Below are 10,353 nucleotides of genomic sequence, written 5' to 3'. Positions count from 1 at the left end.
AGGTGGTTCCGTACCCTACAAGCAATTTCATCTTATATTCTCCGTGATAGGAACTTTGGAGTGATTCTTTGTTGCACGATGAGGGATTGTTATATAATCTAATTATGTTATCATTGTTGAGAGAACTTGCAATAGTTAAAGTATGAATCCTAGGCCTTGTTTTCAAGCATTGCAATACCGTTTCACTCACTTTTGTTACTTGCTACCTTGCTGTTTTTATACTTTCAGATTACAAAAACCTATATCTACTATCCATATTGCACTTGTATCACCATCTCTTTGCCGAACTAGTGCACCTATACAATTTATCATTGTATTGGGTGTGTTGGGGACACAAGAGCCTCTTTGTTATTTGGTTGCAGGGTTGTTTGAGAGAGAACATCTTCATCCTACGCCTCCCATGGATTGATAAACCTTAGGTCATCCACTTGAGGGAAATTTGCTATTGTACTACAAAACTCTGCGCTTGGAGGCCCAACACGAGTCTACAAGAAGAAGGTTACATAGTAGACATCAAGCTCTTTTCTGGCGCTATTGCCGGGGAGGCTAGGTAAGCGGTACTCACATCCCGTCAACAAAGCTCTTTTCTAGTGCCGTTGCCGGGGAGGTGAGTGCTTGAAGGTATATCTTTAGATCTTGCAATTGAATCTTTAGTTTCTTATTTTATCACTAGTTTAGTCTATAAAAAAGAAAACTACAAAAGGATGGAGTTGAGGTTGCCTCATATGCTTCATATTTTTAATGTCTTTCATGAAAATGATGGAAAGGAAAATTGTGCTCAAGTGTTAGAAGAAGAAGTCTAGAAAATGTTTGGCACTAAATTTTTGAATGATGAGCATGATTGCAATGTTGTTTGTATGAATTCTTTGAATATCCATGATGCTAATGATATGCGAAGCCATAAGGTTGGGGATGCTATGTTTGATGAAGATGATATTTTTAGTCCCCCAAGTTTTGATGAGAATATTTATTATGATGAAAGCACGCCTCCTATTTATGATGATTATATTGATGAAAGTGGGTTTTGAAGAGTGTCAACTTTAGGTAGTAATGATCCCACTATTTTAGAGGGTGTTGAATCTTATTGTGATAATTATGAAAGTGGATTTGGGGAGGTCATGACTTTATTTAGTGATGAATCCACTATTTCGGAAGAGGTTTCAATTGCTTATGAGAATAAAGTTCATATCTATGATGATTATTGTGATGACATGTATGCTATAAAGATTAATGATAACCATGAAACTTGTCATCTTGATTTTAATTTTCAATTGGATTATGCCTCACATGATAGTTATTTTGTTGAGTTTGCTCCCACTACTATTCATGAGAAGAAATTTGCTTATGTGGAGAGTAGTAAATTTTCTATGCTTGTGGATCATTAAAATAATGCTTTATGTGATGGTTATATTGCTGAATTCATTCATGATTCTACTAAAAAATATTATGAGGGAGGAATTTATGCTTGTAGGAATTGCAATAATATCAACTTTCCTCTCTATGTGTTGAAAGTCTTGAAGTCGTGCTTGTTTTGTCTTCCTATGCTAGTTGATTCGTGTTCCCATAAATTGTTTGCTCAAAAAATCCCTATGAATAGGAAGTGAGTTAGGCTTAAATGTGCTAGTCATATGCTTCATGATGCTCCCGTTATGTTTCAATTCTTATCTTTTATGTGAGCATCATTGACATCATCATGCCTAGCTAGAAAGGCTTTAAAAAGTGCTTGTTGGGAGATAACCCAATATTTACCCCCTACTGTTTTTGTGTGTTCACATGATTAAGCTACTGTATTAATCATATTTTATATTTTGTTTCAATAAAGTGTCAAGTAAAGCCTTTGGGATAGTGTGGATGATAGTTGACTTGATTCTGTGCAAAAACATAAACTTTTGTGCTCAGTCCAGGAATTTTGAAAATTCACCGGTACGTGCTTTTGATCTGAATTATTTACACAAGATTGATATACAAATTTCCTAGATTGTCCTAATTTTCCAGAATTTTTGGAGTGACATAAGTATACGAAGTTTCCATATTACTACAAACTGTTCTGTTTTTGATAGATTCTGTTTTGCATGTGTTGTTTGCTTATTTTGATGAATCCATGAGTAGTATCGGAGGGTATGAACCATGGAGAAGTTGGAATACCGTATATATAGCACCAATATTAATTTAGAATGAGTTCACAACAGTACCTAAGTGGTGATTTATTTTCTTATACTAACGGAGCTTACGAGTTTTCTGTTGAGTTTTGTGTTGTGAAGTTTTCAAGTTTTGGGTAAAGTTTTGATGGACTACGGAATAAGGAATGGCAAGAGCCTAAGCTTGGGGATGCCCAAGGCACCCCAAGGTAATATTCAAGGAGATCCAAGCAACTAATCTTGGGGATGCCCGGATGGCATCCCCTCTTTCGTCCTCGTTCATCGGTAACCTTACTTGAGGCTATATTTTTATTCACCACATGATATATGTTTTGCTTGGAGAGTCATTTTCTTTTCTTTATATTTGCTTGCTGTTATTCAGAGACATGTTTTCTATCTTTAAGTTCAATAAAAAGGTCAAGTATAGCCTTTACCATGCCTATTTTACAAGTCTATATGTTGCTGTTTGACAACAGAAAGTTTGTTGTTATGTTTTGAATATTGGTGAATATTTAGAACATGATAAAATCTTGAAAATTTTACACAGTAAGGTACAACAAATTTTCAACAGTGTGGTAATTTTTCAGAATTTTGGGATTTAGGGAAGTATGATTCCTCTTGCATTCTTTACAGACTATTCTGTTTAGACCGATTGATGTTATGTTTGCATTGTTTGCATATGTTTTCTTGTTTAATTGTTCTATTTGAGGATATGCGTTTTAAATATGCCGAGGCATTTAGTATGCAATGTCAAATTGTAATTTTAGTGATTTTCTACAGTAGAGAATGATAAGGTTTTGCATTGATTTATACTAACTTATCTCACGAGTTCTTGTTGAGTTTTGTGTGTATGAAGTTTTTAAGATTTAGGAAAACCATGATATAAGATGAATTAAGGAGACACAAGAGCTCAAGGTTGGTGATGCCCAAGGCATCCCTAGTTAATATTTCAACAAGTCTCAAGCATCTAAGTTTTGAGATGCCCCGGTTGGCATCCCACCTTTCTTCTTCAACAATGATCGGTCAGTTTTGGTTGAGCCTAAGTTTTTGCTTCTTCACATGATATGTGTTATCCTTGCAATGTCATTTTATTTTGTTTTGCTTGTTGTTTTAAATAAAGTACTTAAGATCTAAATTTTCTTTATGAGAGAGAGTCTTCACATAGCTACATAATTATTCAACTACTCATTGATCTTCACTTATATTTTTTGGAGTAGTTCGTCATTTACTCACGTGCTTCACTTATATCCTATGAGTAAATGGTTGAATGAATTTAATATCATAAATCTGAAATTATATATGCTTCATATGATTATACCATGGGGGAGTAATGACTTCACATATAAGAAGTAGAGGTGGTAAATTTATTGAAAGTTAGCAAACATAGTATTGGTCACTTGAACAATTCATGAAAGTATATTGAAGGAAGAGATATTCCACATATAAATATACTATCTTGGACATCTTCTATTATTGTGAGCCCCATTAATTATTTTCAAACTTGAGCATATTAGTTGAAGTTGAACAAGGAAGACAACATAATGAATTATGCTTGGGTATATTTGTATAGAAGTTTTATTGTTATGGATCCTCCAACATGTGGTGCTTGCTATTTAGAATCTTTTGTTAGCCAAAATTTATGTACTAAGCGGGAATACTGCTTGTGCATCCAAACTCCTTGAACCAAGTTTCTTCCATGAGTGTCCATCATATCTACCATTTTCTGTGCAGAAATAAAAGTTCTTGGAATGAGCTGAAAATACGGAGAATATTTTTGGAAAATATAAAAATTACTAGAAGGAAAAGATGTCGAGGAAGAGTCCCGAGGCCACCACAAGGGTGGAGCCCCCCTAGGGCACGCCCCCTGTCTTGTCGTCGCCTCGTGGGCCTCCCTTGACTTGTCCCCGACGCGAACACCTCCTATAAATACCAAAACCTCCAGAAATAAACCTAGATTGGGAGTTCCGCCGCTGCAAGCCTCTTTTGCCACTAAAAACCAACCGGGACCCTGTTCGGCACCCTGCCGGAGGGGGAAACCATCACCAGTGGCCATCTTCATCATCCCGGCAGTCTCCATGATGAGGAGGGAGTAGTTCACCCTTGGGGTTGAGGGTATGTGCTAGTAGCTATGTGTTTGATCTCTCTCTCTCTCTCTCATGTTCTTGATTTGGCATGATCTTGATGTACCGCGAGCTTTGCTACTATAGTTGAATCTTATGGTGTTTCTCCCTCTCTACCTTGTGATGAATTGAGTCTTTTCCTTTGAGGTTTTGTTATGTCGGATTGAATCTTTGGATGTGAGAGCACTTGATTTATGTCTTGCGATGGGATATCCGTGGTGACAATGGGATGTTCTGTTGATCCACTTGATGTATGTTTTGGTTATCAACTTGCAGATTCCTGTGGTGACATTGGGGTAATCTATGCATAGGGGTTGATGCACGTTTTCATATTCCTGTCTCCGGTAGAAATATTGGGATACTCTTGAAGTTCTTTGTGTTGGATTGAATATTATGAATCTGAAGTTGTTTGATGCATATTATATTATTGACCCACGGATACTTGTGGTGACATTGGAGTATCTAGGTGACACTAGAGTTGATTGATGTGTGTCATATGGTGTTATTTTACTACGAACTCTAGGGCTGTTTGTGACACTTATAGGAATAGCCCAATGGATTGATCGGAAAGAATAACTTTGAGGTGGTTTCGTACCCTACAAGCAATTTCATCTTATGTTCTCCGCGATAGGAACTTTGGAGTGATTCTTAGTTGGACGTTGAGGGGTTGTTATATGATTTAATTATGTTATATACCATTGTAGAGAGAACTTGCACTAGTGAAAGTATGAACCCTAGGCCTTATTTTCAAGCATTGCAATACCGGTTCACTCACTTTTGTTACTTGCCACCTTGCTGTTTTTATATTTTCAGATTACAAAAACCTATATCTACTATCCATATTGCACTTGTATCACCATCTCTTCGCCGAACTAGTGCACCTATATAATTTACCATTGTATTGGGTGTGTTGGGGACACAAAAGACTCTTTGTTATTTGGTTGCATGGTTGGTTGAGAGAGACCATCTTCATCCTACGCCTCCCACGGATTGTTAAACCTTAGGTCATCCACTTGATGGAAATTTGCTACTGTCCTACAAAACTCAGCACTTGGAGGCCCAACACGAGTCTACAAGAAGAAGGTTGCGTAGTAGACATCACTAGGGCGTTGGATTTTGGAGGCCTAAGGCCAGGCTTGCTACCAGACCAAGGAGCTGCATGGAAGGCCCAAGGGTCCTGTTCCTTCGAGAGAGGTCGATTTTGAGAGTCGCTCATGTTTTCTAGCTCCTGGCCCGATCCTGTGCCTCATCTGACGGTGATGCCGGCCGGCGATGGCAAAGGAGAGGTGTTCTGGACTTCCTTGTTTATAGTAGTATAGTTGTAGTGCTGGTTTGGCTTGGCTTTGTGCTGTTGTTTGGCGCTATGCCTTCGTTTGGTGTTATGCCATTGGGATTCCTGCCATCAGCGCTCCCGAGCAGCGGCCGATAGTTGTCGTTGTTGTCTTCCATTCCGCCTTCATGGTGGAGGAGAAAGGAAGGTGTCATATTTGGCGAAATCCCACCCAATAAGCTCGCGTTTGGTTCCCTGATCTGGAGAAGGGCTCGGTCTGTTCTCTCGTTGTTTGTGGCCGCCATGGGGGTGGTGAACGAGCTCGCGATGGGTGGACTGTTGGTTCTTGCATACGTGTTCGGAGCTCATCAACAGCGGCTGTCTCGGCGAGACTACGGCGCCGGTTGGCTGCCAGTTCTCAAAGCCATGTCGCTGCTTCTTCTGGTCGAAAGGCAACCATCTAATTCCTCCCAGCCGCTGTGCTTCACGGGAGGCAGTTCCAGCTTCAGTCCGAAGTTCATAGCACGGTTGCGCTGCTGCGAAGGCCTTGTCGCCCCAGGTGGTTCGTCCCCGGCGACGACAAGGTTTCATCCAGGAAGAAGCTGCAGAGGACCTAATTGCAATTCTAGTTTCTAGTCTGGGGCCCTTCTTGTAAAAGTCAGGGGCTTTAGTGTTATTTCCTTTCATGTTGAGTCCTTGTGTGCTCTTTGTACTGTAACCGCCGAATATTAATGGAGCTTCCAGGCCCTTCGGAGCCTTTCCCTGTTAAAAAAATGAGCTGCATGCCAGGACTCCATCCAAACAACCCCGTAGTACGATGAGGTCGGCCTTAGTGGTGTGGCGTGAGTTGTGCGCCTGTGACCACACTACTCTCTATCTCTCTCTCTCTCTCTCGATTTGATTTGAGCTCCTCACATGTACCTCTAACTAACCGTTGGCTAGGTAGCTTGCTTGCCGTGGGTCATAAACATGTTTGCGTAGAATGAAAATATCACATCGCACACATCGCAACACGTAGCAGAACAATAACCATCACCGATGAAGAGAAGATACCAATTGGGCACTTGGCTCTACAACAAATCAGCCACTCCATTTTAAGGACCCTTTGATTCAAAAAATAAAATCATATGATTTTTCGAGTATTTTGATTTTTCCGCACCTTTTCTTTGTACATCATTGAATTTGTAGGATTGAAATAATTAGGAATGTTTTCTACGGATTGCATCACACTACATTTTGAAGGGACATTTCCGTCCAATAAAAAATGTAGTTACAATTCTTTTGTTTCTCTGTGATGTCAAATCACGACACTCTTTGATGTTATTCGTGAAAAATACTCTTTCCTAACAATTTTTATGGTTTTGTAATTCTATAGGATTCACACTCTAATCTTTTTGTCTATTCCTATGGTTTGAGAATTTTGTCAATTAAATAGGTCCACGAATCTCCTCACTACAAGAAATATGTCAACTTGTGACCCTCACTATTGGTCGCTGAAAGGTCATAGTTTTTCATTTGCGACCTTTTTGTGACCAAAAACAGAAGGTCAAAAGCTAGCGGTCGTAAACTGAAATTAGTGACCTTCTTTGTGATATGTAAAAGGTCGTTGGTTCCACGACCAAATTTTTGGTCACTAGCAACCTCCCCAGGCCACGTACACATCCAACATGGCAAGCTGATGTGGCACAAGAATCAGCCCAGTCCGATTCGTTGTTTTACATGGGCCGAGCCCAACAATTCGGCCTTTTTAATGTATTTTTTCCTCTTATGTTTTACTAGCTACATGGGCTTGGGCCATTGATTCGGCCTTTTTTGCTTTATGAGGTGCAGCCTTTTCACATTCTATATATTTTTATTTTTGGGTTTTCTTTTTTTTGTTACATTCAATTTTCAGATTATTGTAGTCAACTGGATGCACATTGTTAGATTCTTTTAGGCACTAGGTCTCAAACATCAGGTTTTAATTTTTCACAACTTGTAACTCAATGATATACCAATCAGAGAACACATTTTAAATATATTCAAATAACAGCCAAATCACTGATGTACCAATCAAGTTTATTACATTCCACCAATCACAATATAACCATACAATATTACACCAATCACAATATAGCACTCTACAGATAAAACGCTCAACAAGTACAGACACGTCTCCAACACCTTAGCGCCTTCAACCTGCAAAACATGACATCCAGCCACATATTAACGATCAAATCAATTCACCCCTTGATGCCCTGGTAGGTGACGACGATGTGGTAGTGGCAGAAGCCGACGCCGAGGCTGACGGTGCTTGAGGTGTCCTTGTCATCATCGAAGGCGATGACGACAGATGGGTCAGCATCGAAGTAGGTGCGCTGCAGGCCACATCATCATATTTGAGCATTAATATTTCCGTATTGCTACATAGGAACTACAACACTAGGAGTACACAACAACTAGTAGCAGAACTAGAAGAAATAGCCAAATTGAGTGTACACCAATATCATCAGGAACATCAGTATAACAAGCATCTTGCTTTACTGGGATAAAGTGACACAGCAGAATTACTAGGATACTGTGACACAACAGCAATAAGATAACATATTATGTGCTACAGGCTGACATTTCCAAAGTGGCACGTTTGATATGCTAAGGACTTGTTGATCTAATCCAGGTTTTGTTTTACAAGTTAGTTTTGCTGTAAATTCAGCTAGTGTTCAAGTTATAAACAGTTTCTTTTTTACTTGCCATCTTTGTTTCTTCTCCGTGACATTTAGTAGCACACATGAGTATATCCTGTTGTGCCTATGCATTGCAAGAGCCAAACCAATACTAAATATTATTGCAAACCTAACATACTTGAACAACTTGGTCAGGGCAAGAACAGACCTGGTGAGCTCTGAAGTTGAACGAATGGTGAACGAGCCCGTGGAGAGGCAGAGCACCTGCATTTGACACAAACTGCTAAGGATCAATGCAAACCAAACGCACTATTGATATCGTACAGAAATGGGTAGTAGGATTCAGACAGTGTGAATGTGATACAGTAAAAAATTGCATGCTATGCACATCAATTTAAAAGGCGCAAGTTATATAGTAGCCTCAAGCAGAGCAAGTGTACAGAAAGTTGATAAAAGAATGCTCAGTCTTGCCATGGACTGACAATCCGCATCCAACAGCCCACCGTCTCGTATATACATCCAAACCATAAAAATAGCGGCCAAACATCAAGGTAGTGCAAAGAAATTAAGTAAACTATTGTGCTGGATCACTATCATTATTGTTCCATAGAGTTTATGTGTACATTGGCCATTAATTGATGAGGATTGATGCAATGGATGCTGGCTTGGCAACCGTAGTAGTTTAGGCATGATACACCAAAAGCAAATACATGGTAACACGTAAAAGTTCAAAAGATAGCATGATACACCAAAAGCAAATCATAGCGGTAGTCCGGGATAACTGATTTGTATGGTTCTTCTATGGCATACAATGATGGAATATTTTTGCAATTAGGATTGGTTCACAACGGAACCATATGAATTAGGTAGAAGAATTAAGAACAGTAGCCCCTGTTCTAGCTAAATTAGGGATCTCATTGTGGTATGGTGCTGCACTGCTGCTCAAGCAGTTGCGAAGGTGCCTTCCCTTCCAGGTTATAAACTTATAATGCTATACTAATTGCAAGAAAAGTAATGTATAAGCTTGAGCAAAAACATGCAAGTCTTGTCTGACAAAAACGCTAATGACACGAAAAGTTAAGAGTGCTAACATTATTTCAGGATCTCAACATATTCTTCCATATATGTACAGCATCAGCGTGTGCTAGGGCCCTTGCCCAACTCAGTACGCACGCGTCGATACTAAATACACGCGCCACGCCGGCGCAGGTTGCCGGTGGCTAGCCAGTGCCCTCGGCTGGGGAGCTAGATAGGCTCAAGGATCCACCAGGTACTTTCTCTACAGTGTAATTTATGCAAATTGCGTGGACATGGCCAGAGAGATAGGAACACGACCAAGGAATACACATGTATATAAAATGTAAAACGACTCGACAACATGATCCAAATATCCTACGATCCGGGTTGCTATCAAGATCATGAGATGAGATGACATGAGCTCACGTGAGATGAGATGAGATGAGATGACATGAGCTCACCACACCAAGTCATGTGGTTGGAGGAGGAGCAGTAGGGAGCAGCCATGAGACCTCACCATCCACCTGCAGGAGCAGCAGCAGCTCGTCCAGATCAGATCGGAGCAATGTGCACAAAAAATAAAACAAATCAAACCAAACGCAGGAATCACAACAAGACAGGAGAAGGGATTCCATGGCTCAACTCGTCGTCGGGGTCGAGGAAGAAGCGCCACCGCATGGGGCAGTGGCCGGAGCTGAGTTGGTGGCCGCTGCTTCACGTACTTGCGCAGCGCCAGCCCGGAAAGCACGTCCTCCTCGGCCTCGACCGCGAGCACCTCCTCGGGCCGTCGTCGGCAGCAGGTGCCTCCGCCTCAACCGGCTCAGCCGCATCGGCCTCGGAGGTGGAGAGGACGAGGCGAGCAGCACGACGGGTGGTGGGGTGGAGGAGGAGGAAAGGGAGAGGGTGGGGAGCGGAGGTGGAGGGGAGGAAGAGGTGGGAGAAGGCCGAGGCGAGGGAGAAGACGGAGAGCGCCATGGTCTGTCTACTGGGCATGCGTGCGGGGTGAATAGGCCGCGGCTGCGAAGGTCGTCACAGGGAGCGGGAGCAGTGCGGAAGGGAGCGGGAGCGGCGGCGGCGATGGGGAAAAGGGAGCGGGAGTGGCGGCGGCGATGTGGAAAAGTGAGCTAGGGTTTCACGGGTGGACG

The sequence above is a fragment of the Triticum dicoccoides genome, chromosome 7B (genome assembly GCF_002162155.2).
Source record: "Triticum dicoccoides isolate Atlit2015 ecotype Zavitan chromosome 7B, WEW_v2.0, whole genome shotgun sequence".
Lineage (NCBI taxonomy): Eukaryota > Viridiplantae > Streptophyta > Magnoliopsida > Poales > Poaceae > Triticum > Triticum dicoccoides.
Note: the sequence above shows the minus strand (reverse complement) of the source record.